This window comes from Pezoporus flaviventris, unplaced genomic scaffold (assembly GCF_033815535.1).
Source record: "Pezoporus flaviventris isolate CSIRO_AGI_PZ_B2104156 unplaced genomic scaffold, CSIRO_AGI_Pfla_v1 ptg000015l, whole genome shotgun sequence".
NCBI classification, from domain to species: Eukaryota; Metazoa; Chordata; class Aves; order Psittaciformes; family Psittacidae; genus Pezoporus; species Pezoporus flaviventris.
The window spans coordinates 35368563-35393697 of NW_026892563.1; the positions used below are offsets into that span (position 1 = coordinate 35368563).

General features: G+C 40.8%; 1 protein-coding gene across 18 annotated transcripts in view; it reads right to left on the reverse strand.

Moving 5' to 3' along the window:
• Positions 1-25135, reverse strand: part of ZBTB20 (zinc finger and BTB domain containing 20) — a 479626-nt gene that overhangs the window by 208662 nt on the left and 245829 nt on the right. For 2 of the 18 annotated variants that reach the window (XM_061453999.1, XM_061454000.1), the window contains exon 5: positions 23937-24000. The exons of the other annotated variants lie outside the window; for them this stretch is intronic. The gene's annotated coding sequence lies outside the window, so the exon portion shown is untranslated. The remainder of the gene's footprint in view (positions 1-23936; positions 24001-25135) is intronic. 18 annotated transcript variants of the gene reach the window in all.

The following is a 25135-nucleotide window of genomic DNA, read 5'->3' on the forward strand; positions in this document are numbered from 1 at the left end:
TGTGTCAATTATTTGCAGCTTAAAACATGATAAGAGACTAAAAAACAAGGAGTTTTCAAATAGTTTACCGGAGAAATGATGGCTAAAGTTAGATATAGCCCAATTAGCTATCTTGAGCAGCAGAAGACCCACTCGATGGCCTCTTTTCCCTTGAGGTCTTTGAAGATGTGCTGTTCATGGCAGTTTCCTCAGCACACTTCCACTCCTTTACAAGGGTCTTGGGCAATTTGCAAGCCATGAACATTCTACTTCTCTGCTTTAAACCCCTTGGACCTTCCCTCTTGCAGAGATGTACAGCGCTGAAACCCTCCAGGCTTCAGGATCTAGATTCACATCTACCAGACTGGGAGGAAAATCAGATCCTCTCTATGCAATCATAAATGGTATGAAGTGGATACAAGTGAGAACCAGAACTTTCTGTGTATCTGGTGCAAACCTCTGTGTGGTTAATGGCTCATCACAGACTAATGATCTATTGGAGAGACAACCAGAAGACCAGGTTTGCCCCTAAAGTCCTAAGGAAATAGTTGCCAGTAGAGCTTTGACTCTGGTCAGGGAAACTTAGCAGCCTTAAACACCACAACTGACTATATAAATGTCTTATAATTTTATAAATGACAGCAGGAATGACTGTAATTATGTTTATTAGCAGATAAACATATCTCCACGGATTGGACTGGGGGGGTTTACAAAGCAAAACAGGAAACAGGCTCACTGAACACATCTGTGGTGCATGGTTAATCTAAGCTGAAGCCTTGTGTACATTCATTTTCTATGCCAAGCATAATCGGTATAAGATGTGATTATATTCTATCAGTTCTAGGGGTTATAGCTTGAGCAACTATAGAAAAGTACCTGAAAATTATAATCATGTTAAGATATTACATGTATTTTCTTAAAATGTGTTTAGCAATTCCACCTTTTGAGTGCTTCAACAATATTCCCAGAATCAAACCTTTAAAATAAAGTATCTCATTATCTATGTTGCTCAAGAGTTTTCTGAAGGCAGAACAGAAGAAAAATTTTCAAATATGGTATAAGTTCTTCTCCTATAACCTGCCTGTGCTGCATACATTTTGATTGAAATTCCATATAATTTATTATTTTTATAACCCTCAAGAGAGTGGTAAGCAGTGGAAAGAGAAAGTGAGAGATATTAATCGGTCCCACCTCAATGATTTGGATATTTAGGATAAAATCACGGACCCACAAAGAAAACTTTTACCATTAGTTTCAGTTTATCTGGGATCTAAGCTTTCTTCTTTGCTGAAATTGTAGATAATTACTAAAGCACCTAACTGATATAGTAAGTGAGCAGAGGTAAACACTCACTAATGATAAGTTAACCAACAAAAAACCCAATATTTACCCTTTTAATTCTCTTACATCAAAAGCAACTACCCTTCCTGTCTTTAAAGCCACACACCATACTTAATCTCTATACAGCTGAAAGCCACAAGACCCATTCTACGGACAAATAAAGATACGTGGTATGGGACCGCCAAAAGCAGTTCACAGGTTGGAGAGCACAGACTCTCTCAATGGTCCTGCTGTTTTACTGCACAACTGGGCTGAGCTGAGCTTGCAGCTGGGATGCTGGGTGATTTGCTAATATGGGCCTCCCTGGTCCCCCCAGTGAGGGACGGAAATGATTCAGCAGTGCCCTGTGCCAACACAGCCCTGCTGTGCACCATACATCATCCCTTCTCAGCCCCACAAGTGGTTTAACTCAGAGTTCTCACATGCCTGAGTACAGCTACAAACTAAAATCTTTGCTATGACTATTAGGAGACCGGTAGATTAAAGGTCTGGGGGTCTCTACTGCTTGCTGTGCTGAAGGGTAGATATACCTGGGCCAGCTCAGGGCAAGCAGAAATAAGCCTCATAGGGGTCTCTAACAGGGGAGCTCCATTAGCTGCCTAACAGGGATATTTGAAGATTTTATGGAAAGCAAACAAAAAAAAAAATCAGTGCAAGGCTGACTTTGTAAGGTAGGTAAAGGCACCCAGACTTCCAAATTAAATTTCATCAGTCAACACAACTGAAATACTTAGATTTTTTTTGCATTCCAGAACCTGCCAAAACCATCCTTTTAATTAATGAGTTATTATTATTTTCCCAACATATGTAATTCCTGTATCAAAGAGAGCTAGCTGGGTACTATGTTTGAGATGCTGAGGCTGTATGAATTCTCTAGAAATATTCACCATTCACTCACTCAGAACAGCAAGTTTCAGTGAGATTTTCCTTGCTTTAATCGGTTTGAACTAGCTCTTTGGCATTCTGTTATAAATAATAGAAGCTACACGCTGCACTTTTATAACATCAGTCATCTATGGATCTCATAACTTAATTAAGAGGGACACTGTCAAGTTAAAAATCATATATTTTTTATTAAGTAATTTCCTTATCTATGTTACTAATAACATTTTTGGCTATTACGCTGAAAAAATCTTCAAATCTAATTTAACATCTACTACTATCATGTATATATTATATATATATACACACACACAGCTGGTTTACTTTCTCAGATACTAAAACAGATGTGCTAGCTTTACTTTTGTTTCAACTTGGTTTCGTTTACAGATTTTCATGCATGAACAATGCTCTTCCTTCAGAGTGGTATAAACACTCCGCAAGAACATTTAAATGCAAACAAAAAATTGTATTACCACGTAAGAAAATCAAACATATGTTTTTGTTAATGTAAGACTTGCGAGGATTCCGCAACAATAAAACTTTAATTTTGGGGAAAGCTGTCTAACACTGTATGGTGGTTATTTTCACTTTCTCTAAAGGGAAGGTGACGAGTACTACTTCTGTATTGCTTAATTATAGGAGAGCACAGATCTGTTTCCTGTGAGGGAATACATCATTAATAAATTCCTTCAGCTGTATTTGAGCCTTTTCAGATATCCAGAAATGTGCTGCTGCTTCACTGAAGCTTAAAGCAGAGGTATGTTTTTGACTGGAGAAGTTAGATATGGAGAAAGTCAGCATAATGAAGCTTCTGCCCATCAAAATTTACTTTAACTGTATGCTGCTGAAACCTAAGCAGCACTTCCATAATAGGCGGACAATAGCTAAAACACTGCAGGGTCTCTTGGAATCTATAGAAATAAAGCACAACATCAAAAACTACAGTATGCGTGTTTCCAGCATGCACTTAACACAGAGGAAAACTAAGATGCATGCTCAAAGTCACACAGTGAGTTGATGGTAAATCCAAACTAAAATCCATAGCCTGCACCACACTCTGCTCAGTAAACTTCTTAATTTCTTCCTGATGTTTAGATGCATTTTATACGAAGAGCAAAAAAAGAAGCTATTTTTGACTTGTACACTTACTGGCTAATAGCACTTACAGCAAGGAAGATGGGGATCATTTTGCTTAGGAAGAAATTCTTTCCTGTCCTCCATTCCCTAGGTTCAGTGATCAGCAAAGCAGTTTGCTCACTGATCCAGAGCTCCCACCACACAAGCCAAAAGGAGTTTTACCTTCATTTTGCTTCTGAATGGTCCATTGCTCAGACATCAGTCCCACGAGACATACTGACAACTAGTAAACTTTCTAAGGAGGTGGGGGCTGCAATGGGAAGCAGGTCAAGGACTCAAAAGCAGTGAATCAGCTCTGTCTACTGTTTAAAAAGAAAACTGCAATGAGACTGAAAATAATAAACACAAATAAGAAAACATACAGCCCAAAGGCCTCTCAGCAGCCACTGAGGAGCCATGGATGTGTGCTAAAGCAAACTCTGAAGAACGGTGGTGTCAACCATATGTTACCAAATACAATACTGTTGTGCAGAAGAATCCCTTAGATGAGAAACACTAGTGTTGTTCAGCATTAAATGAGATTGCCTTCAAATTCTGCTGCAAATGCTATGTGCTCAAGGTCAATCAGTTTTGTAGTACAGAGACAACATAAATTAGGCCAAGGCCCACCTTCTGCCACAGGAAGAATTAAAGAAACACATCTTTATTCTGCCTTAAAACATGTTCTCCCTAGTAAATGGATGAGCTTTACTATTTTACCTAATAAATGTGTAAGCTTTCAGAGGTACCCTTTTTCTGCCTGACTGCAGTAGTGGGACTTGAATGTGTATTTGTTCATAGTCAAATGTCTGAAGAGCTCCAGCAACCTCTAATTCTCTGCTAAAACTTTCATTATTTTATTTAAACATCACCTTCTGTCAGTATTAAGTACACCTGCACAAGAGCCACAGTTTTCATAAAGATCAGGAAAGCACATCCAGGATGCTACAAAACATGGATCCCTATGCCTAAACAACATTTTTTGGTTACAGACTTCTCATGTCACACCTGTTCAGGATTCAGCAAGTAACAGCACGGTGTGGGTCTGAATGGCAGCGTTCCTGTGTCAGCTGCTGACCAGACAGAAAGTTACTTCATGGGCTTGGTTAAACCTTTCATGTTGGTGTTTTACTTTCTTCATATGTCACACGCAAGAAATGCCTTTAGAGACAGTGCTTTAGTCCTATGAAGTCCAGCTATCATGGTGTACATCTCAGCCAAACTAGCCAGTGACAACTACAGATAGGATAATGCTCTGTGTCTTTCTGCTGGTGCCTTAAAAGTATAAGGTCCGATTACCCTGGCACTAATGTGCATAATTGTCTCATTAATCAGCACAGACCTTTCTTAACTGTATGTATGCTTCAGCAGTGAATAAATTGTAACAGTGATGGTATTCTTCAAGTAATCTAATTTTTAAATGTCACACACATGTATGTCTGAAGATGTCTGTTCTCACAGGCCATTCCTAAGACCAGGATACTCAACTTAAAAGGCAACTTACCTAACACAGCAAAATCAGTCCTTGAGAGTCATTTTGCTGTTGGTCTCCATGCCCACTTTAAGGCCGTGTTAATGCCTAGAAAGCAAATATAGTCCTGTATTTCTATGCCTGGGGTGGGTGTTTCTCTTAAAAAACCAAGCCCCTAGTTCATGGATTTAAAAATACTGCTGAAGGCAAAGTAAAAACAATCAAACAAAACCCCAACAAAACAACACATTCAGACTTGATGCAACTTAGAGTATATTTTTACTGTAATTACTGAGGAAAAAAAACAAAACACATCAAACAAAACACATCCCAAACCAGCTGTACCTATTTACAAAGGAATTTAACACAGACTCTGGGGTCTGATCTCCCTGTCTCGTGGATAGACTGAGCACACGGGGAAGATACTCACAGTATAGTACTCTTCCACTGCTAAAGAGATTAGTCAGAGCAACAATGAACCAATGAAGTTCAAAGGTGTTGCAAAACACAGGTAGAGAACGTTGTTCAGAACCAAGAATTAACAACAAAACGCTCAGTTTGCAGTGCTGATTACACAGGGAACTAGACAAACGTCCATGTTCTAGTAGCTGGAAGCAAATATACTCCACATCTTTCTCTCCTTTGCCTATTAATTTTTGGACTCACACATGCACTAGTTCTCTCCATCAAGCACAGTATCACAGTATCACAGTATGCTAGAGATTGGAAGGGACCTCAAAAGATCGTCTAGTCCAATCCCCCTGCCGGAGCAGGAACACCTAGATAATGTTACACAGGAATGTGTCCAGGCGGGTTTTGAATGTCTCCAGGGAAGGAGACTCCACAACCTCCCTGGGCAGCCTGTTCCAGTGTTCCGTCACCCTCACTGAGAAGAAGTTTCTTCTCAAGTTTGAGTGGAACCTCTTGTGTTCCAGTTTGTACCCATTACCCCTTGTCCTATCATTGTTTGCCACTGAGTAGAGCCTGGCTCCATCCTCGTGACACTCCCGCTTTATATATTTATAGACACTTATAAGGTCACCATGCGCAGTCTCATTTACTTTCTCTCTCGCATTTCTCCAACCTCTCTGTCCATAATCAGATACCTACTCATGGTTTTACAAGGCATTCATATTCTCCCTTCCCTCTTTTAGGCATTGCATAAAGAGGGAAGGGAGCATAGCAGGGCTTTCTACCCCTGAAGCCACCCTCCTGTCAGGTCATGGAGAGCCCCAGTAAGGCAGTAGTTGCTGCAGGAATTCCCTGTTGGCAATGGGCCCCTCCAGGGTTCACGCAAAGGACTAAAATGCAGAGTCTTTTGGTCTGTGTTTGACTGAGATTGTCACCAGACAATATAGCCACTAATTATAACTTTGCCTCATCCCTCACCTCTCCCTGAACCAGTTTCCTCTCTCATTTCTATGAAGAGAGCCAGTAGCAGTGATGTACATCCTTCGGGTATGCAAGGAAGGCCTCCTTCATTAAATGCTCTGAAGTGTTTTGATATCCTCAGAAGCATGGTGTTATTTAAGTGCTAATCACTCTCATCTTCAGTATGTCCAAAATTATTTTGCTTGTTACCAAAAAGCTCCGTTGTCACACATTACATTGCCATTGCACTGAAAAATAATTAACAGCCTACATTTTGGGGTCTGTTATTTGAGCTGTCTGACTGACAAGGGAATTATCCAGAATTCCCAACTTTTCAAAGGAGAAATTAGAAAACATTAAAAGGCAGGCCAGGGAACAGCTCTGTGAAACAACTCATACAAAGAATGAGAAAAGAGACCATTCATTCCTTCCAAGCACTAAGACAAAGCAGTAGGTAAAAGTCAAAGTAAGCTGATATAACAAGCAATCCGTATAATCACTGAAGAAGGTAATCTTTTATATAGAGTCCCAAAGATCAGCAAACTCAAGTATACAGGAAACCATTCTTAAACAACTAGAAACCCCAAAAGTTAGGAAGAACAGCACATAGTGCTCAAAACAGAAGGTGTAACATATGGCTGCTATACCATTATATATTCCAAACAATATACAAAACCTGATGTATACAAGGGAAACGGGCCCTAGCACCTGGAGCACTAGCAAATGAGAATTCTCCGTCTCCCCTCTTTCTTGTTCAGAACCTCTCCGTATTTTTGCCTCTCTGGATGCAACTAACTTTATCAGCTGGAAGTATACCTAATACAAACACTATTATACATTTAAGTCAGAGGGTTTATATCCTTGGCTGGCCCCAAAGGAAGCAGATGAGACTGAAACTCCGTATTCAACCAGAACTCAGACTCCGGTGCCCATCAGAGGATGACCTGCATCATCTCCTTATCCCTCAGAGTTAATGTTGGGCATGTACTTTGATTACCAAAAACCCCATCAACTCCCACACCTCCCTCCCCAAAAAAACCCCAAACATTTACCTAAATAAAGACACCACAACAACAAACCTCAACCATGAAAAAATCCCAGGCAAAATACCAGTCGTAGAGAAAAGTCAATAACTGAGCAAATAAACCCCCAAGCTTTAGAGAGAGATATAAGTAAGCTGCAAATTTGCAGAAGACCAAATCCTTAGCTAAAGGCAGAGACGCAAATAAACGTCTTCTAAAGCCGGTACATGTATGTTAAGAACCTGAACCCGACGATCCAACTCAGTCTCTGAGAAGCAGCAGTCCAGGAAGGGGAATCTTTCAAAGACTCCCTACATTCCAAACCTGTTTTTCTTACAGTCTCAAACTGTTGAAAGTCATCTTTCTTTTGTTTCCAGTTTCAGCTCCTGATTTCCAGCGCTGCTGGCCAGGCCGGCACCCAACGCACTCAGCCTCTAGCCACTGTGGAATTTCTCACCCTGGCACCACATGCCCAGCTGTGCTCATGGAAGTGGAAAATCTGACAGCATTGTCTGAAAGACACAGCTTGGGATAATTGTTCCTCATAGTTCCTCTGTCAGTGAATATTATCGTATTCCTCTCACAGGAATGCTACTATACCTTTCATATTCCTCTGCTCCCAGCCACAGAATTCCTCTTTGCTTTTAAAGCAGCAGTTAAATATGGTATGAGGTGAGAAAAGTTTAAAAATCTCGTGTAGATTAAAGCTAAAATCTTCATAACCACATCTGCTTTAGGAAGTTCTTTGGGAAGCATACACACAGGAAGAGAAGGGAAAGGAAACCAAAAAGTATCTATGGTTATGTAACACAGATCAATGTCCTTCATGCGTGCAAAATCCTTGTTTTATAAATACAATACATAGATTACACTTCTGTTAATGCTGGAATAAAAATCACTATTATACTACAAGCACTTTTGTGCAAATTTTAAACAAAACATCAAAACAAAAGCCAGGGGTGCACACACCCCAGATCCCTGTATGAGGAGCCATTTTCATCACAGATCCATGCTTTCAGTTCAATCAACATTATTCACCAGATCCAGCCTTGGTATCTAACATCCTTGGAAGGCTACTCTTACCATTGTGCCTGAGCAACTCTTCAGCTCCAGCACCTCCATCTCCCTGCCCGCAGGAGGCAGAGCAAGCTGCTTCCCATGGGTCCTCTGCGAGAGCGGTGACAGAGCATGGGGAACAGCCCAGGGCTTATGTGTTTCAGGTTAGTACCCTGACAATGTCACTGCCCTGTTTTTCTCTCCAATGCATGCTGCATGGGTTTTTTTTTTGGGACACAAAACTTTAAGGATGGCAACAAAAATCCTGCTCAATCCAGTGGGAGATGCACTGTACTTTCTAAAGTTCTCCACCGATTTTCCTCTCCCTCTCATCCCCACCCCCAATCAGTGATGTTGTATCCCATTTCTTGCAAGTCATCCCATTTTTAGAATGCTAGCCATTGCTTAAACATTTATTTCACTGGAGACTGTCAAATCCGAAGGGCATTCTCTCTGCTGCTTCCTTCTGTTTCTTTTGTTACAAGTAAAGGTGCCATTGTTATTCAGAGAAGAATAAACAACGTTCCCACTTTACCTAGAGAACTTGAATGACAGTTTCTCTGAGCAATTTTCCACCCTCGTGTTTGTGCACTCTGCTGTAATGGCAAGCCTTGTGCTGATCTCATCTTAACACTTTTAGGTGTTATGCTAATAAAGCAAATTAAGGTACGCAGTTTTTCACACCACCTTGGGCTGGTTTCAGGCCAGGCCTGATTTCCCATCTGAAATGGACATGAGACAAAAATCAAACTAATTTAACCAAAACCACATAGAAAGTTGAGGCTGTTCAGCCTGGAGAAGAGAAGGCTGCATGGAGACCTCATAGCAGCCTTCCAGTATCTGAAGGGGGGGGGATAAGGATGCTGGGGATGGACTCTTCATTAGGGACTGTAGTGACAAGACAAGGGGTAACGGGTTCAAACTTAAACAGCGGAAGTTTAGATTGGATATAAGGAAGAAGTTCTTTAAGGGTGGTGAGGCACTGGAATGGGTTGCCCAGGGAAGTTGTGAATGTTCCATCTCCGGTGGTGCTCAAGGCCAGGTTGGACAGAGCCTTGGGTGACATGGTTTAATAAGGCGTCCCTGCCCATGGCACGGGGGCTGGAAATTGATGATCTTAAGGTCCTTTCCAACCCTTAACTATTCTATGATTCTATGATTCTATTATATCAGTGTTTCAAAGTAACTTTTGTGATCCAGAAAACATAAAAAGCTGATGTTCAAGTGTGGGAAGCAATGCTGTTGGTAATATATGATTAAGTGATATTCTTCCTTTTGATTATCCATAGTCTCTATCTCTTTCAACAGTCCCAACAAGTTTCCCCTCCATTTGCTTCATAGGAGTAGGTGTAGCCTGGCTATTCACATATCAGTATGTCTCTTCCAAAAATTAATTCTGATGTGAGGTGATTAAGAGATAGCTTAAAGACTGTAAGAGAGCACTTAGAGTGGAGGCGCTCAAAATCCCTAGGCATTTAATGAAATTTAGGCCAAAGTATATATCAGACATGCATAAATAATACATGCACTTAGTGCAATGGATGCCTTTTCCTATATATTTTGTATGTTATGAATTGAAAGAAATGAAAAAACATGAAGTAGATACAAATACATGCACACGCAGAGAGAAAATTATGTGGCCCTTTCTAGCATGAAAAGGAAATTATTAAAAGTTGGATAAACAACAACAGAAGATATGACAGGGGCAGCTGGGGAACCACACTGGGGGACAGAACTTCTAAGTGAATCCACACAAAAAAATGTCTCCCCTGACAATCCGTTGTTCTTCAAAGAGAATAATGATTCTAGAGATGAGTTTGCATTTGTCTTTGGATGTCACAATAAATGCTAAGAAAGCAGCTGAATGAGAGTTATTATTTCCTCTGAGCAACGAAGGATTTGGGTAGACTGTCAGAATACCAGCACTCCCAATCTGAGGGCAGATACAAGGCAACAGCAAGCTAGCAGGAAGCTCAGAATCTGCCCTGGGCAAGGAAGATGAAAGAGGCCATGGGGCAAACTGGAGATCTAAGAAAGGTAGATCTAAGAAACACAACGGCTAGGCAGCTGTTAAATCATGAGGGAAGTAGGAGCGTCGTTTGAGAAAGTGATCACAGAAGGCACAATGTTTTCCAAGACCAACAGATCACAAATGCATGTGAATCAGAGGAGAATGTGCTTCACAGAGGTCTACGCTACTTCATGGGAATAACTCAGCTGGTTTGGGGGCACTGGGATGCATTCAAGTCCTTACCCTGTGTGGATACACGCACTCACTACCCTGAGCACAGCAGAAAGGACTACCTTTGATGCTCAAGGGTATCAACAGCTATATTGTGGGCTATCTAACCCTCCCTCTCTAAATGAACATGCTGGGCAGAACATAAATCCAGCCCTACCTCTGAGCAACAAGATGCTTTTCCAACTGGCCTGATGGAGTACTTGGCCTGCTGATGACTCTCACAGTCAGATGTGCAATCTACCCTCTGACTCCCTGTTGGTTTGGACTCACTGCCTATATATACCCTAATACCCAAGACTACAAGAGATAAAAGAGAGATTGTGGTTTGCCTTTGTAAGACAGTATGTTGCTGACAGTAGGTAAGCCATGTCCTTGCACTTGCTGTTTGCAGAACTGGCCCTTTCTACTGCACACTCTTCCCTGCAGTGCTCCTATATGGAAGAAAGCAACTGTAAATGACACAAGGAGTAACTTATAAAGCCACTATACAGCAGCTAGGAGAAAAAACAAACTACAAACTGACCCAAGAAAGCAGCATGTATCCTGTCCCTCTCGGTCAGGCTGCTCTGGAGCATTAGTGTCACAATGCTAAGAAACCCATTTCATTATTTGCTAACTTCCATTGCACACCTGAATATCTTTAATCAGAACTAAGTCTCACATGGACTATGGATCGTGTTACGAAAGCACAAAACTATCTTTTAAATACACAGCCCTGCCCACCGCCCCCATACCATTCTATCAAAACATACAGAGGAGAATGTTTACAAGTTATAATCTTCTCAGCTAGGCTTGGCTTCCTGTATATATTTTGAATGCAATGTCTCAAGAACACACACATACAAAAATCTACGAACACAGGTGGGGTCCACACAGACCTGAGCTCCAAATATCAGATGTGAACCATCTTATCTTCGTATACATTGGTCTTTCAGTTTGTTCCATTACAGCTGGGTTATGAGGTGAAGTTCAGACCGAAGCTGAATGAAGGGGAACCACGCTGGAGTGCTGCTTTTTCTGTACTTGAAGCTACTCACAATTAAGGGGAACTCAGAATCACAGTTTAATTTGGCATTTCCAGAGCTGAGATTTCTTCATTTCAAAGACTGAGCTATGTCTGCAAATTTCAAAGTATCTAGCACACTATAAAAAACAAGAAAATGGAGCAATCACCAGATAAGAAGTCAAGTGCTTAAACTAGGACAAAGTGATAACTGACATGGTATACTGAGTTTGCATGGCAAGGTTCTGGTAGCACGGCAGCTACAGAGGTGGCTTCCGTGTGAGGCTGCCAGAAGCTTCCCCCTTGTTAAACAGAGTCAATGCCGGCCACCTCCAAGACAGACCCACGGCTGGCCAAGGCTGAGGCCATCACCGGTGACAGTGGTAGCACCTCTGATGTTAACGTGTTTAAGAAGTGAGGGAAAACAGCGCAACAGCAACTGCAGCTGAAGAAAAGAGCAGTGAGAATATAGGAGCACAACAGCCCTGCAGTCACCAAGGTCAGCGCAGAAGGAGGAGAAACGGTGCAGTGACCCTGAAGGACTGCATCCCATGGAAGGGACCCAGGACTGTGTCGTATGGGAAGGGCTCACACTGGAGAGGTCCATGGAGGACTGTCTGCTGTGGGAGAGACCCCATGCTGGAGCAGCGGAAGAATGTGAGGAGTCCTCCCTGAGGAGGGAGGAGCAGCAGACACAATGTGTGATGGACCAGCCACAACCTTCATTCTCCAACCTCCTGTGTTGCTCGGAGGGGTGAGGAGGAAGAGGGAATTGGAAATGAAGTTGAGCCCGGGTAGAAGGAGGGGGGGAAGCTGTTTTTAAGATCTGGTTTTATTTCTCATTATCCTAGTCTGGTGTGACTGGCAATAAATTACAGCAACTTCCCAAGTCCAGTCTGCTTTGCCCATGAGGGTAACTGGTGAATGAGCTCTCCCTGTCCTTATCTCAACCCATGAGCCTTTTGTTGTATTTTCTCTCCCCTGTCCAGTCAAAGAGAGGAGTGATAGAGCAGATTTGTTGGGCACCTGGCGGTCCAGCCAAGAGTCAACCCAGCACACATGGAACTGGGACTCCCCCCGTTTTCACTGTCCCAGTCCTGTGGTAAACCATTTCACTTCATCTTTGGTTTAATTTAGGAAAAAAAAACATCAAAAACTGTCATGGTTGGAATGAGTATGTATTAGTCTTTTGTTCTGAGTAATAAGGTGCAAAGAAATGTAGTCCTGGCAGGATACTAATTTCTGATGTTGTCAATTAAACAACTTCTCCTGGTGTTTTGAATGGAAAAATCTCTCGGAAAGTGTTTTTATCGAAGCACCCAGTTCCAAGTCCTGGATTATTAGGTTAAGCTCTGTCAGCAGAGAGACCAATATAAATGCTTTTCATACCATCTGCCTTCATGTTTTGACAAAAAATAAGAGGAGAATATATGTAGGTCCAAAACTCTCTGATTTTAACCTGTTTACCTTTAATATAAAGCCGGGAAATTGAGGTCCTAAAAATACAAAATTATAAACACGATTGCTTTCTTTTCCTCACAGATCATCCAAAATCCCCCAGCGTTCCCAGGACCTGAATTCTTTTTATATTTTAAAAACAGAAAAGCAGCTTTAAATAAGTATAGGCACTAGCAATCATTTTCTCCAGTCCCTTCTGCTGTTCTCAAAAGAGCTTGTTACAGTGCATGTGTTTTTACCTGACGTTTATTAGGAGGCTCTATATAATTACCAAGGTTTTGATTTTCCTGTTTAAAAACAAATCAGGGTGGTGTGCAGGGCCTTGCAATATTAGGAGCCAACTCCAACAGCTAATGATGGAGGACAGTGCCTCAGTGAACGCGTTAGCGATCCATCTGGCCAATTAAAGAGTAACTTGGGCAGAGCCTGGTACTATTTCTCAATTACGGTGGCTGTGACATCGAGAGTTGAGAAGCAGTGAGATCTGGTGTGAAACATAAAGTGAGGCCATACAGAGAGAAATCAAAGTAAAGCTCCCGTAACCCCACAGCAGAGAGGAAAGGGAAAACTCTATCACCCAGAGACACACCTTGACTTCCCAACAAAAAAGAGGGCTCAGACATGGAACAAGTACTGACAACGCCTGCCTTACTACAGACCTGCAAACAGAGCCTATGAGCTCTACACAATACGAACACAATTATTGCCGGTCTCCTCTCCTACAACAAAGATGAATTTCTTGATGAGAAAAAGACAGCATGTGCTGTGACTCTTCTGGAGCAGAGCCTGTGCTGGCCAGCCAGCTGTCCTCTGCAGAACATGCTTAGCTGGCAAGTTCTGCTTGTCTTTCCCTCAACAGGGGCACTGACTGGAATTTTTCTCCCCTCCTTAGATCCCTGTTCTGTAGGAAATGGATTATCTTTTCAGTTCTTTCTGACTTGGCTGAAAGCGACTGGCACACTGAATAGCTATGTATGGGTGTGACGGACAGGCAAGGGACAGGCAGTCCCATAAACTTAGATGATATAAGTTGGCAACTCAAGAAATCTGGGGTATTTAAAATCTGGAAGCAGATCCAAACTTTAGCTTAAGCCATGCCTAAGGTATAGAGAGACTGAGGCCTTGTTCTATTTGTTGCCTTCCTCTTTTTACCTCCATGAGGTCTGACTATGTGCTATTTTCTCCTGTGGCCATTACCATAGAAGCAGGCCAGAAGGAGCTCCCATTGCAGAAACTGGACAAGGACAACCCCACAGGACTATTGAATGCATTTCATATCACTATGAACTATTTTAAAACTTCATTTTTTTCTGGTCTTACATCTTCAAAAGCATCTAGCTTGAACTCAGAAGTCAGCAATAGCATTTCTTCCCATCCTTTCCCTCCTGAGAGATGACTTCTGCCCCCACTTCTAGGAGGTTAGCACATCCCTTCCTTCCCATAGCCAGTCTCCTCCCATTCCGACTTCTTTCTCTGATCTTCCATCTATAACAAGAGAAGGAGTTAAAATCTCATACTGCTGTCTGGCCAGTACCTTCTTAAGTATGTCACCGCTCCCTATGCACACACAAGTTACACTGCCCTCCCTCTGGATGGTTCCACATATCTGTCCTCTGAAGTTACAGAGATGGGAATGATTTTCCTCAACATGAAATGCTGTATAAAGAGTGTGGGTGGGAAATATGCAGTGTAATAGGACTGAAACCCCATAAGGGAAATCAACGCAGGCAGCTGCTGATACACTATTTACTTGGATAAATCATCCATTTTTCCTCCTGGGCAAGATGACTTGAGGTATCACCTACTCAGGATGGCAAGTGCAAATATAAATAATAAATAAAACTATCTGAGGAAGAATTCTCACTATAATGAGTTTAGGAGAAAGCTAAGTTTCGGTTAAACTTAATCCTTGCTGTCTTCCGCGTCTCCAGCAGCAGAAACATCTGGTCGGTTTTAGATTCCCCTTGGATTCCCAACTTCAAAGGGAGTTATAAAGAATAACAAATACATGTACTGGCACTGAAAAAAAAAATTAGAGCAGCAGGAGAGAATGGTAAAATTGTCCTTATTTGACTGCTAGTGACAGGCGCCACAGGCAGAACTGTGAGAAAAAAATCTTAGCAGCTCAAGCAAATAAGCTTGCTTTTTTTTTTTTTAATGACTGGCTCTTTCTACTAATGACGCAGAAAATCTATGGGATCTGCCCCATAATGGCAAGAAACACACGTGCCAAGGAATATGCATGCATGGGTATGAACAAAACAGACTTCAAATCTACGAAATAATAGGCAGGAAACCAGGAAGCAAGTTTTGCTCCTAGCCCTTTCACTGAGGGTGCCCTTTGTATATCACTGGCTATATTACAGAGGTCCAAGTTTTGGCTCTTTGGAGTTGGTACGACATTGTAAAGCATGGTCAAAAACAATGCCTGTCATATGTGCTTTCCAAATCCTACTTCAAAACCTCCAGGAACAGGGGTAGGTAAGCAAACACAACAACAGATGTCTGCAGCTCTCTGTCTTCCCTTTACTCCCTGGTGGTTGGAAAGCGAATGCCATGCTCCTTTTATGAATGCAGCACTACCAGCAACAACTTCTGACATGTTTCTGCCATTGCGTGCAGTGAACAGAAGCATCCAGCTTCACGCTGATCTTCTGAATCAGTGCATTCATGAAATAATCACACCCCGTTCCCCACGTCGCCCATGCAGCATCAGGATCTCCTTTATCCTGTTTTGTACCTCATGTACCATTTCAGTCACAGGGTTAAATAACATAAATGTAATGTGAAGGATGTGTGAGGATGCAGGAACATGTGCGAAGCCTCCTACCTGCTAAACATTAACTCCTGTTGTATGAATATTAACTCTTCTATGAAGACTGAACTTGCTACCCTCTTTTATCAAAACTATAGATTCCTAAATGCCTGGCATCATGCAATGCAAATTTACAAGATGGATGCCAGAGAGGAAAACTACAGAATAGGCTTTTCCAAATAGTCTTAAAACCACAGCCATCCCTCTTTCACCTCCATTTACAGAAAGTACACAGAATGTAAGTTTTGAGGGTAGTCATCAAATAAATTCCAATGATTCCTGAATCAGAGACTGATCAACTTGTGCATATTTGACAGGACAAGAAAAGCTGTATTTGGCAACTGAATTATTTGTTGAAAATAACCTCTTCAGCTCTGTTGCTGGAGTTGCAACCATGACTTTTTTAATGACCTTATTTTACCTTATTACATCATGAGGTAAGCAGCTTCCCATTGTTTCACCTTTAAAAGATATTTCAGGATCTCTTAAACGCCCCATATAACAGGAAGATCATATCAAGATTTTACCATAAATACAGCAATCTCATACTTAGATCAGAACTTTCAATCATAAAAATCCTAACTTCTTGTATAATGTAATGACCAGAGGACTTCTGCAACAGGCTTCTTAATGAAGGACCCTATTGCAAATGTATTTCTCACTGAATATTAGAAAACCCTAAGTGAAGATGCTTAATGAACTGCCGTAGAAATAGGAATTAAAGAATATACTATGAAATTTGTCATCCCCAAGTCAGAAAACAGCAATTTCTGAAGCCCACACTGCAGCGCTATTACACAATTGAACCTCAAAAGGGAATCCAAAATTAACCCAAACGCACAGCAGAGACAGCATGAGCCAATTCTATGTCTGGTGTACTGCTGTTGGTTTTGTTGGAGCCATAGTGGGAATAACTCATCACTGTTATCTAGGAGTTACCACTGGAAGCAATGCTATGTGCAGTAGGATCTCTAGTGACATTGGACTGTCAGGACCTGTCAATAAGAATACTTCGGGAAGCACTACAATCCGTAACATACTGATACCAAATTAACTTTAGAGAAAGTCTCTTTGACTCTTGAAAGGGTGCCTGCCTTCATAATAGGACTCTAGTACCTGTGTTCCCAACATCACCCTATAAGGAACCCCTTCGAATAACTTGCTTTCAATCTCAATTTCCCAGCAAAGCATCCCATTTATCACAACAGACAGTAAGGAAAGATACAAAAGTGGATCAGGAAATCTGAGGGCTCCCAAAACTCATACTCCAAGAGAGCATTCCTTCAAGTAACACTTAATAAGAAGTTAACATCAGAAGTTTCCCAATCTCTGCACTCACAGCAGCAGTACTGCCAACGTTAAGTCTGTGCTCAGGGAAGCTCAGGCTGCAATAACTTGAACAACAGTCACGGGTTCTGACTGCATCCAGCAGTTTTAATGGAGAATTTCCAATATGGAGTTGATCTGCAGTCTGCTGAAGCCAACGAGAGATTTTAGATCAGGCTCGATACATGTTCCAAGGCAACTTCATCTTTTCTTCTACAATAAATATTATATACAGTGCAGCACTGTTCACTTGAAAACCAGTCATTCCTCCTGTCTGTACTCCTCAAATCTTCAGTCCTGTATGCTCCAGAAATGGCCTTGGCTTTCTGAAGACAGACTGTCAAGTGAGTGTCAGGTAGAAGTGAAAGTCTAGAGTGATGTGTCAGTATCTGACTCTTACAAACAGAGAGGAAGAGATACTGAATGAAAAAGGAAAGCAGAATAGCTTTCTCTTTAGATTTGCAACACGTTTTTAGCAATGCAAATCTTTCCAGTTAAACCGCATCCCTAAGCTTGATGTGTTATTTATTAAAGGCAGTAGCACAACAAAAGGGATATAGGCTATCAATCCTGGGGTAACGGCTAACACCTCAGATATATCCTAGGATTTCTTCAAACACCCTTATAAATAAATGTTTCTTTACATCCTGTTTACAGCATTTTACATTCTCCTGTGACTAGAGCTGGTAGACTAGATCCTGCATGGGCTAATAGTTTCTTGAGTACCTTTCCTGTTCTCTTACATGTCTGTAGGCATTCAGGCACAATGCAGCAACTGAATATAACCATAATAAAGACAGTTTAACTCCTGGCCAACCCTCAGCATGCCCATATGCATTTGCAAAGCATTAATGGCATGGTAAGCTAAAAACAACCATCCTGACAGTATTAGCCAGCTACGCAAGATCTACAGATGCTTTCCGTTTGCTTGGGATATTTTACTGCTTATATTATTATCTTTTTGATGTGTGCTGCTCCACTAGTATGCAGGAAATACTGTGAGCGTGTCCACAACATAAACTGTTTTATTTATTTATTTGTAGAGCTCTGAGGTGGGGGAGCTTTTATTTTTATATTTTTAAATGAATAGTCCATCTTTTCATGTCCAAGGTCAGTGAAAACTGTATTTACGGATTAAATCAGCCTTCTTAAGACTAAATTCAATCTATACTGATACAGCAGGTTACGTGCTTAGTCACATAAAGAAAAAATCTAATGATTTCAGGACACAGCTGTCTGACAAAGCATGTTTTCCTGCCTGTCTTGTCTAGGCCTGTAACTGAGCCAGCTACACTACTGTCCAAGTATATGTTTATTTTAAAGCAGCTTTTCTGTATCACAAAATACCCCTTTTACAGGTTTGAAGAACAGAAACAAAAGGTTAGGTGGTCAAAAGAATGGAAAAGCTTTTAAGTTTGTACTACTTTGTCATCTTGTGTTTATCTCCAACCAGAGTGAGAACTCCTAAGTTTGTAGAGCCACAATTTCCCTGGAATCAGTGATGGGACATTAACTGCTCTATACCTAACTTACAAAAGCTGCAGTGCTGTTGTTCTTAAGGAATATGACTTTGTATGTAAGAAATATGTAATATGTAATTACAGATGTAATATGTAAGGAAACGAGATCTGAATAGCCAAAGTTGCACATCAGTAGAGCGGGTTTGTACCTCAGTCCTTGTTCAAAAAATAAAGATCATTACACTGGCAAGACAAAGTCAGATGCTTTACCTTCTCAAGCAGTAAAGTTGTTCTTTGCTTTTAACCTTCACCCTTGCCCTATTTGCCCAAAATACTCCTGTTAAATTCATGGTTTTCTTTTGTAAGGTGCTCCCACTGATTTAGGCCAATGCTGAAGAATTCAAACATAATCTGCAGTAATACGCCTTCAAGGCATACAGCATACTGTAGCCCTGGACAAGGCTGCTGACAGAACTTTACTACTGAAGTTTACAGATACTATGTGAAAATGGAGAGGAAAAACTTCCAAGGCATTAGGAGAAAAAAAGAATGTTTTGGGTGTTATGTAGGACAAGGAAACACTCAAAACAATAACCAGAAAGCACTCTACTAAGGGAAGGTCCCTTTTAAATCAAATTTAAGAAGTATCAAATGGAAGTGAGTACACCAATATTAGCTGTATATGCTTTATACTCACACTATCATTACATTCAACTGTTTGCTAACTTTGCAAGCAATTGCACTGAGATAGGCACCCAGAATTTGAAAGGTTTGGTACATCACCAGGCTACAGAGAGAGAGCCAGGAGAGCCGAAATGGTATCAGAGGCTTCCCAATCTGCTGAGCCAAAAGACAGAACATATTTCCAGGGTAGAACTACAAATAGCTGCAGAGGCAGATTCTGATTATTACAGAAAGGCACATTATAACAATGCGAGAGGATCTCGGCACGGTCTAAGGGTCCTCACACATTTTGAAATTTGTTTTAAATACAAATTTATTTAAAAATATTTTTTAATAGGACAGATTTAGTAAAATTTTTTTAAGACAGATTTAATAGTTTAAAAAAAAAAAACAAAACGGATTCAGTAGAATTCTGATGAAGTATTCTTCTAAGTGCCACCTAGAAAATCCCAGACACCACCAAACATTTCCGCTTAACACGGTAGCTACAGACTCTGAAATTTGTTTTTGCTTCACAGTTGAATTAAACACTGCATTGCAAAGTTGCCCATGAAACAAAAATAAAAAAGCATTTCAATCAATTGACTGTTTTGTTTTGACAAAATAATTTTGTTTTGATTGTTACTTTCAGTTTTGATTTAAATTTTATATTAGAACATAGAATACATTTTTGAGAGAAAAGTTTGAAACAAAAGCATTTCTGTTCCACAAATGCCAAAAAGCTTTATCTGGAAATATGAATGATGAAAATAAATAAAAGTCCTGGAAGTTTTTTTGAGGTTTGGGGTGGGTTTTTTTTTTCCTTTCATTTTTTAGAAGAGAACACCACTAGGTGTGTTTTTGGTAATTCTAGTCCTGACCTTCAGTACTCTTCAGTGAGTCTCAGAAGCTTATACTACCTCTGTAACGCTATCAATATATCAGTGACAGCCTGATATTATTAATAATCCAGTTGGTAGGTTGTTCTTGTCCAAGAACTGGTGGAACTTAGAGATGTATGAAGGTAAGAGACTTTTTCAAACAGTCATTTTGTTAATAACTAACACACATTCTGTCAGGTGAAGTACCCTTATAATTACTATTGTGATCTGGGGAAGTGTCAAAACTAGTTCTGAGCAGAATAAAGCAGCAAACTGAAAGTCACAGAGAGTCCTACAGAAGAATCTGGAGTAAGAAGTGCGGGAAGCTGTCCCTGTAAGCTTCAACTTAACTGGCAGAGAAATATAAGAGCAGTTGATATTAATAAGATTAAACATCTAAGAATTCCTTTTTCTTTAACCATTTGCTCCAACGACTCAGAAGTCTCTTGCTCATTGCCCATATATTTCTAAATGAATCAAATGCAAAATACCATGAAGTCGGGTGAAGCTTGACCAAAGCTGTGAGACAAATCCTAGCCTGGAATGGGAAGAATTCACGATTCCACCTAGATCGGGTAGCAGTAAGTGTGCCAACGTATGAAAATATTCACTTAGGAAGACCAGGAGGAGAGCTGAAGTACAGCTAAGCCTTTAACAGTGACAACACATCATTCACAGTGACTGGCTATTTCAGTGTTATGAGAAGTGGCTGTCTCCCATATCATTTGGTGAAGGATTTTCTGCAACATGGACAGAATCTCAGTAAGGACCAAATAATTTTTGTTTCTTATAAAGTGAATTACTGAACACAGTGCTTGAAGCAGAAGTCCAAGGATTCAAACAACCGTACCGCTTAGTCCCACATGAAAGCACTTTGCAACAGGAACTTGGAACTACCTACTACAACATCAGATGCCACACTTCACAAAGCAGAGATGGGAAAAGCCTTGGGGAGAACTGTTGGGATTACTTCACCTGTAGGTTTTTTAAAGTATTAGATTTGGGGAGAGCTATTTGGGAAGAGATAGGGTGGCTAAAACAAAAGGAGTTTGGATTGTGTATCTTTACAAAAAGGTTATTACTATACGAGAGAAATACAAAGTCTTGTTCAAAAGCCTTGAACTACAATTACCTCTGAGTGCTTCCTGCTGCACACCAAGCAGGCTGTTGAATCTGTGTTCTGCACACTGGGCACGTGTGCTGACACCTTCCAGAATCTGAAAGGAGTTGAACGCTCTCCTTCGTCTTACATGTGCCTTTAAGCTAAGGCTGTCTGTAACCCCCTCCTAACAGTAAGATTCCACAGGCTAACGGCCCAAGGAGGATGACCAATTCCCTCAGTCTTCACGAAATAAAAATACAGATTTAGGGATCAGAGGAAAGAGAAAATACCCAAACACATTTCCATGCCTCAGCATCCTCAGCAGTAGCTCGGATTTAAGATCCACATAAAGTTTTCCTTTGCTAAACACAGTGCCTCTTCCAAAGGAGGGACTCTGAATCCTCTACTACCAGCTTCCTTCTCCCTTAGCTGGTCTTAGTTATTAAAACAAACAAATGAAGAAAACAAAACCCCTGCCTTTGCTAAGTATCCCTCCCCTCTCCTCTCTCAACTTTCTTTGTACCTCCCAGGGATGTTGGTTTTAAGCCCTGCACTAATACCTGGTCTCTGTTCTTTTCTTCTATTTGCTCAAAACTCCAGCCCTCAAAAGCAGATTTGGAGAAAACTGGCTTTCTCTAGTTGTCCCATTGTTCTTCTTAGGGAAGATCTATTTCAGATGTTTCTATTTCAAATATTTAATGACAGACCTATTCATACAAAGATATGCCAACACCACTCCCCTGTCTCTTTGGCATGATGCAGAGCACAGAAAAAGATTGTCACAAGATACAAGGACTCAGCCAATAAAATCAAGTTCTAACTTATAAACAGTATGCAGCAGATTCCATACATTGCCATACTTCCCAGAAGCAAAAGCCTGACAAAGAGCAGCTTCAAGGGATACCCCATAGGACAGACACATCGAGTTAGAACTACCACAGTAGTGGTAGTGGCCTGACTGAATTCCCCCCAACAGGACTGTAAGAGAAGCCAAAGACTGCACTGAGTCTTGGAGAGTTAACTTACTTCTGGGGTCTTGTCTTCACTGCAATGTCTTTGACAGTACGATGCTAATACTGCCCCCAGCATGACTCCCACCCACAACAGAAGCCTCTTGCTCAAACTAAGTGCTATTTTAACTACAGTTTTCAGCCTAAAAAAAGCGTAGAAGTGGCAGCCTATGTGTTGCAGTTACTAGTGTCAGTGACACAGTGGGAGCTCAGCAGTTTATGGGTTTAAAGCGTTGATCTAAGACCCTGCCTTGCAACTTGGATCTAGACAAAAACCACACAACCCTTATACACACTTATCTACATTAAGCTCATACAGACAGCAGGTGATGGTCTAACATTAATGACCTGCTTCTCGCCCTGTCAGTCTCTGATTCAACACACATGTAAAACCATAGTGCTTTTCATCACTTTTACCCACTATCTCTGCCTATCCAGGCTGTCATTTAGGATGAGGGCAGCTTTTTGTAAGTACCTTAGGGTCACCATCTCTGTAACACAGCAGAGCTGCACCGACAGCCAACTCTCACGTGAACATGCAGCACAGTCAGAGTTTAGCTCCATGTAAACTACAGACCTTATATATATATGGACTAAAGTACTTTCAGGCATACTGCAGCACATGATAGCAAGCTAAATGGTCTATGTAGACAGTTATTGTGCAGCAAATCCAACCTCTTGACTGTTACCTACATAAATCTTCTCTTCACTCTAATAAAATGGCATGAGATGAGCAAATCTGAGTATGGGCAACTAATGCAAACCACCACAAAAGTGGCCATATTGTTATCTGAACATCTCATGCTCTAGTTTATTTACAGTCTCCAGGGCTGTAATCCCAGCTGGTAGTTTTAATTAGTAGTGAATGTACTTTCACAACAAATTGGACCTTATCCTTCTTGAGCATCACAGATCCCTTCTACAGATGACTGTGGAATATGAAGAGACAAATTTGAGGGACACTGAGCAGGCAGTTTGCTCATATCACATATCTGAAAAACCACCATCACACTCTGGCTCACAAAAGGACTTGGCAGCAAGTCAGACTATGACTATCCAGAGGACTCTTCCCCCAGTGCCAGAGTGGTAAGATGCAGGCATCGTGGAAGCATCTAACAAAGTATAAACTAATGCTGTTTAGAAGTCAATACGAAATCATGGACTACAAGGACAGGCGCAGGGGCTGCCTTTTGCTTACGGGACTTAAGCCAAAGCACGGGATCCCATGGCAAGCATCACAGTTTGTACGTATCTACTCTTTTGCTTGTAGGAGGGTGGCTTTGCCCGTTCTGTACCCATTAGTAAACATCTTGCTATAAAACTGCAAGTGCAGCAGGGTTTTAACAGCCTTTTTTCCTCTAGCTGCTCTGGGATTTTTCCTTTCTTGGCTGTAACCAGTTGCAACCAGTTGTGAATAAGTCGTTATCCCTGTGTGCAACTCACAGCAACTAAAAGAAACCAGTGTCATTATGCAAGTTTCAAACAACAACAACAACAAAAAGTTTTGTTTTATGGTTAATTATCCATGGTCTATTTACAAAATAAATCAACCCATTGTGCACCACCAGGATTTGTGGCCTCATTTGAACTTTGCTTTACATTAATCACTTTAAAAACAAAAGTTAACTAGATTTTCTTCTTTTTGTCTTCTTTGGTTTCTTACTTGCATCTGGGTATAAATTGTAAAAATGGTGAGAGAACAATGTATGGATTATTCACCCTCAGTTTCATGACTTACATGATCTCAGTCTTGTCTTTCTCCACGTGCCTAAACAGATGCACAGTCCAAAAATGCCGACATTCTGTAAGAAACTCAATCACAGAGGACTGAAATACTTTTAAACTCAAACTTCTGACTTATTCCAAACTGATCAACTGTAAAAATCTTCCCCTAAGAAACAAAAGATGGGCAAACATTTACAAGCGTATTTAAGCTTCTGTACAAGGCCAACAAAATTTTTCACGTAGGTACCTAAGTAATTGTCCTTGTTTGGCCATGACAGCTATACACTAATGTTTGTGAGCTCTGAGTGCAAGGCTATTTTGTTTAGATAAAACCTACTTTCTGGCAGACTGGAGAAGGCAGCAAATGGATATCTGATTTCTTTATAGTGTTTACAATTTATACAAGAAACCAGAAATATTCTTTTATTTTTTCTTCTGAAAATGTTTGAATTATATAAGATGTTCAGATCTTGCCCTCATATGATGACAGAGAACTACTGAATTTCTGAAAACTAGCCAATGGAGAGGCAGGCAAAGGACATTTTTAGCTGCTCTGTTAAAAAACCCAGCTGTATTAACACTTATTTCACTCTGATAGGGCATAAAATACACATTTGCATAAGCTGAATTTCACCTCAGCTTCAACTAAGCTTCAACAATGTATTTGTTTCCACTATGAACCCTTCAAATAAAACTAAAAAATAAGAAGGGCGGATAAACACAATAAAAACATATATAACATCAGGAAATCAAAATGCCCTTCCCCCCCTTCACCAGTCATCCTTAAGTATTCTTTGCCTTTACTATGAGGAACAGGAAGTCACAGTGCCCCACACCATCACTCATGAAATGCTACAGAAAAAGCTGTGCTGACATTAGGTCAAAAAACGTGGTTCTGCTGAACTTAAGACTACAACTTTTTACTTCAAAGCTCCCGCGCTGGATGCAAGCGCAAAGAAGACTGAACCCAGCCAACAGGTATCTTTTAGAAACAGAGCTGAAGAACTGCAGCTAAGACATTAGATCATTAGTACTACGAATTATTACTAATAGGAGCTCCGGAAGGTAATCTCTGCTTGCCTGTTGGTGTGACATAGAATTGTAGAGATTTGAGAAGTTAAAGAAACCCACTGCCTCCTCCTCCACTCTGCAGATGGCTGAGCTGCTTTAACTTTCATTTCCAAAAGTAAATTAGCTCCTACTTAAATGAAA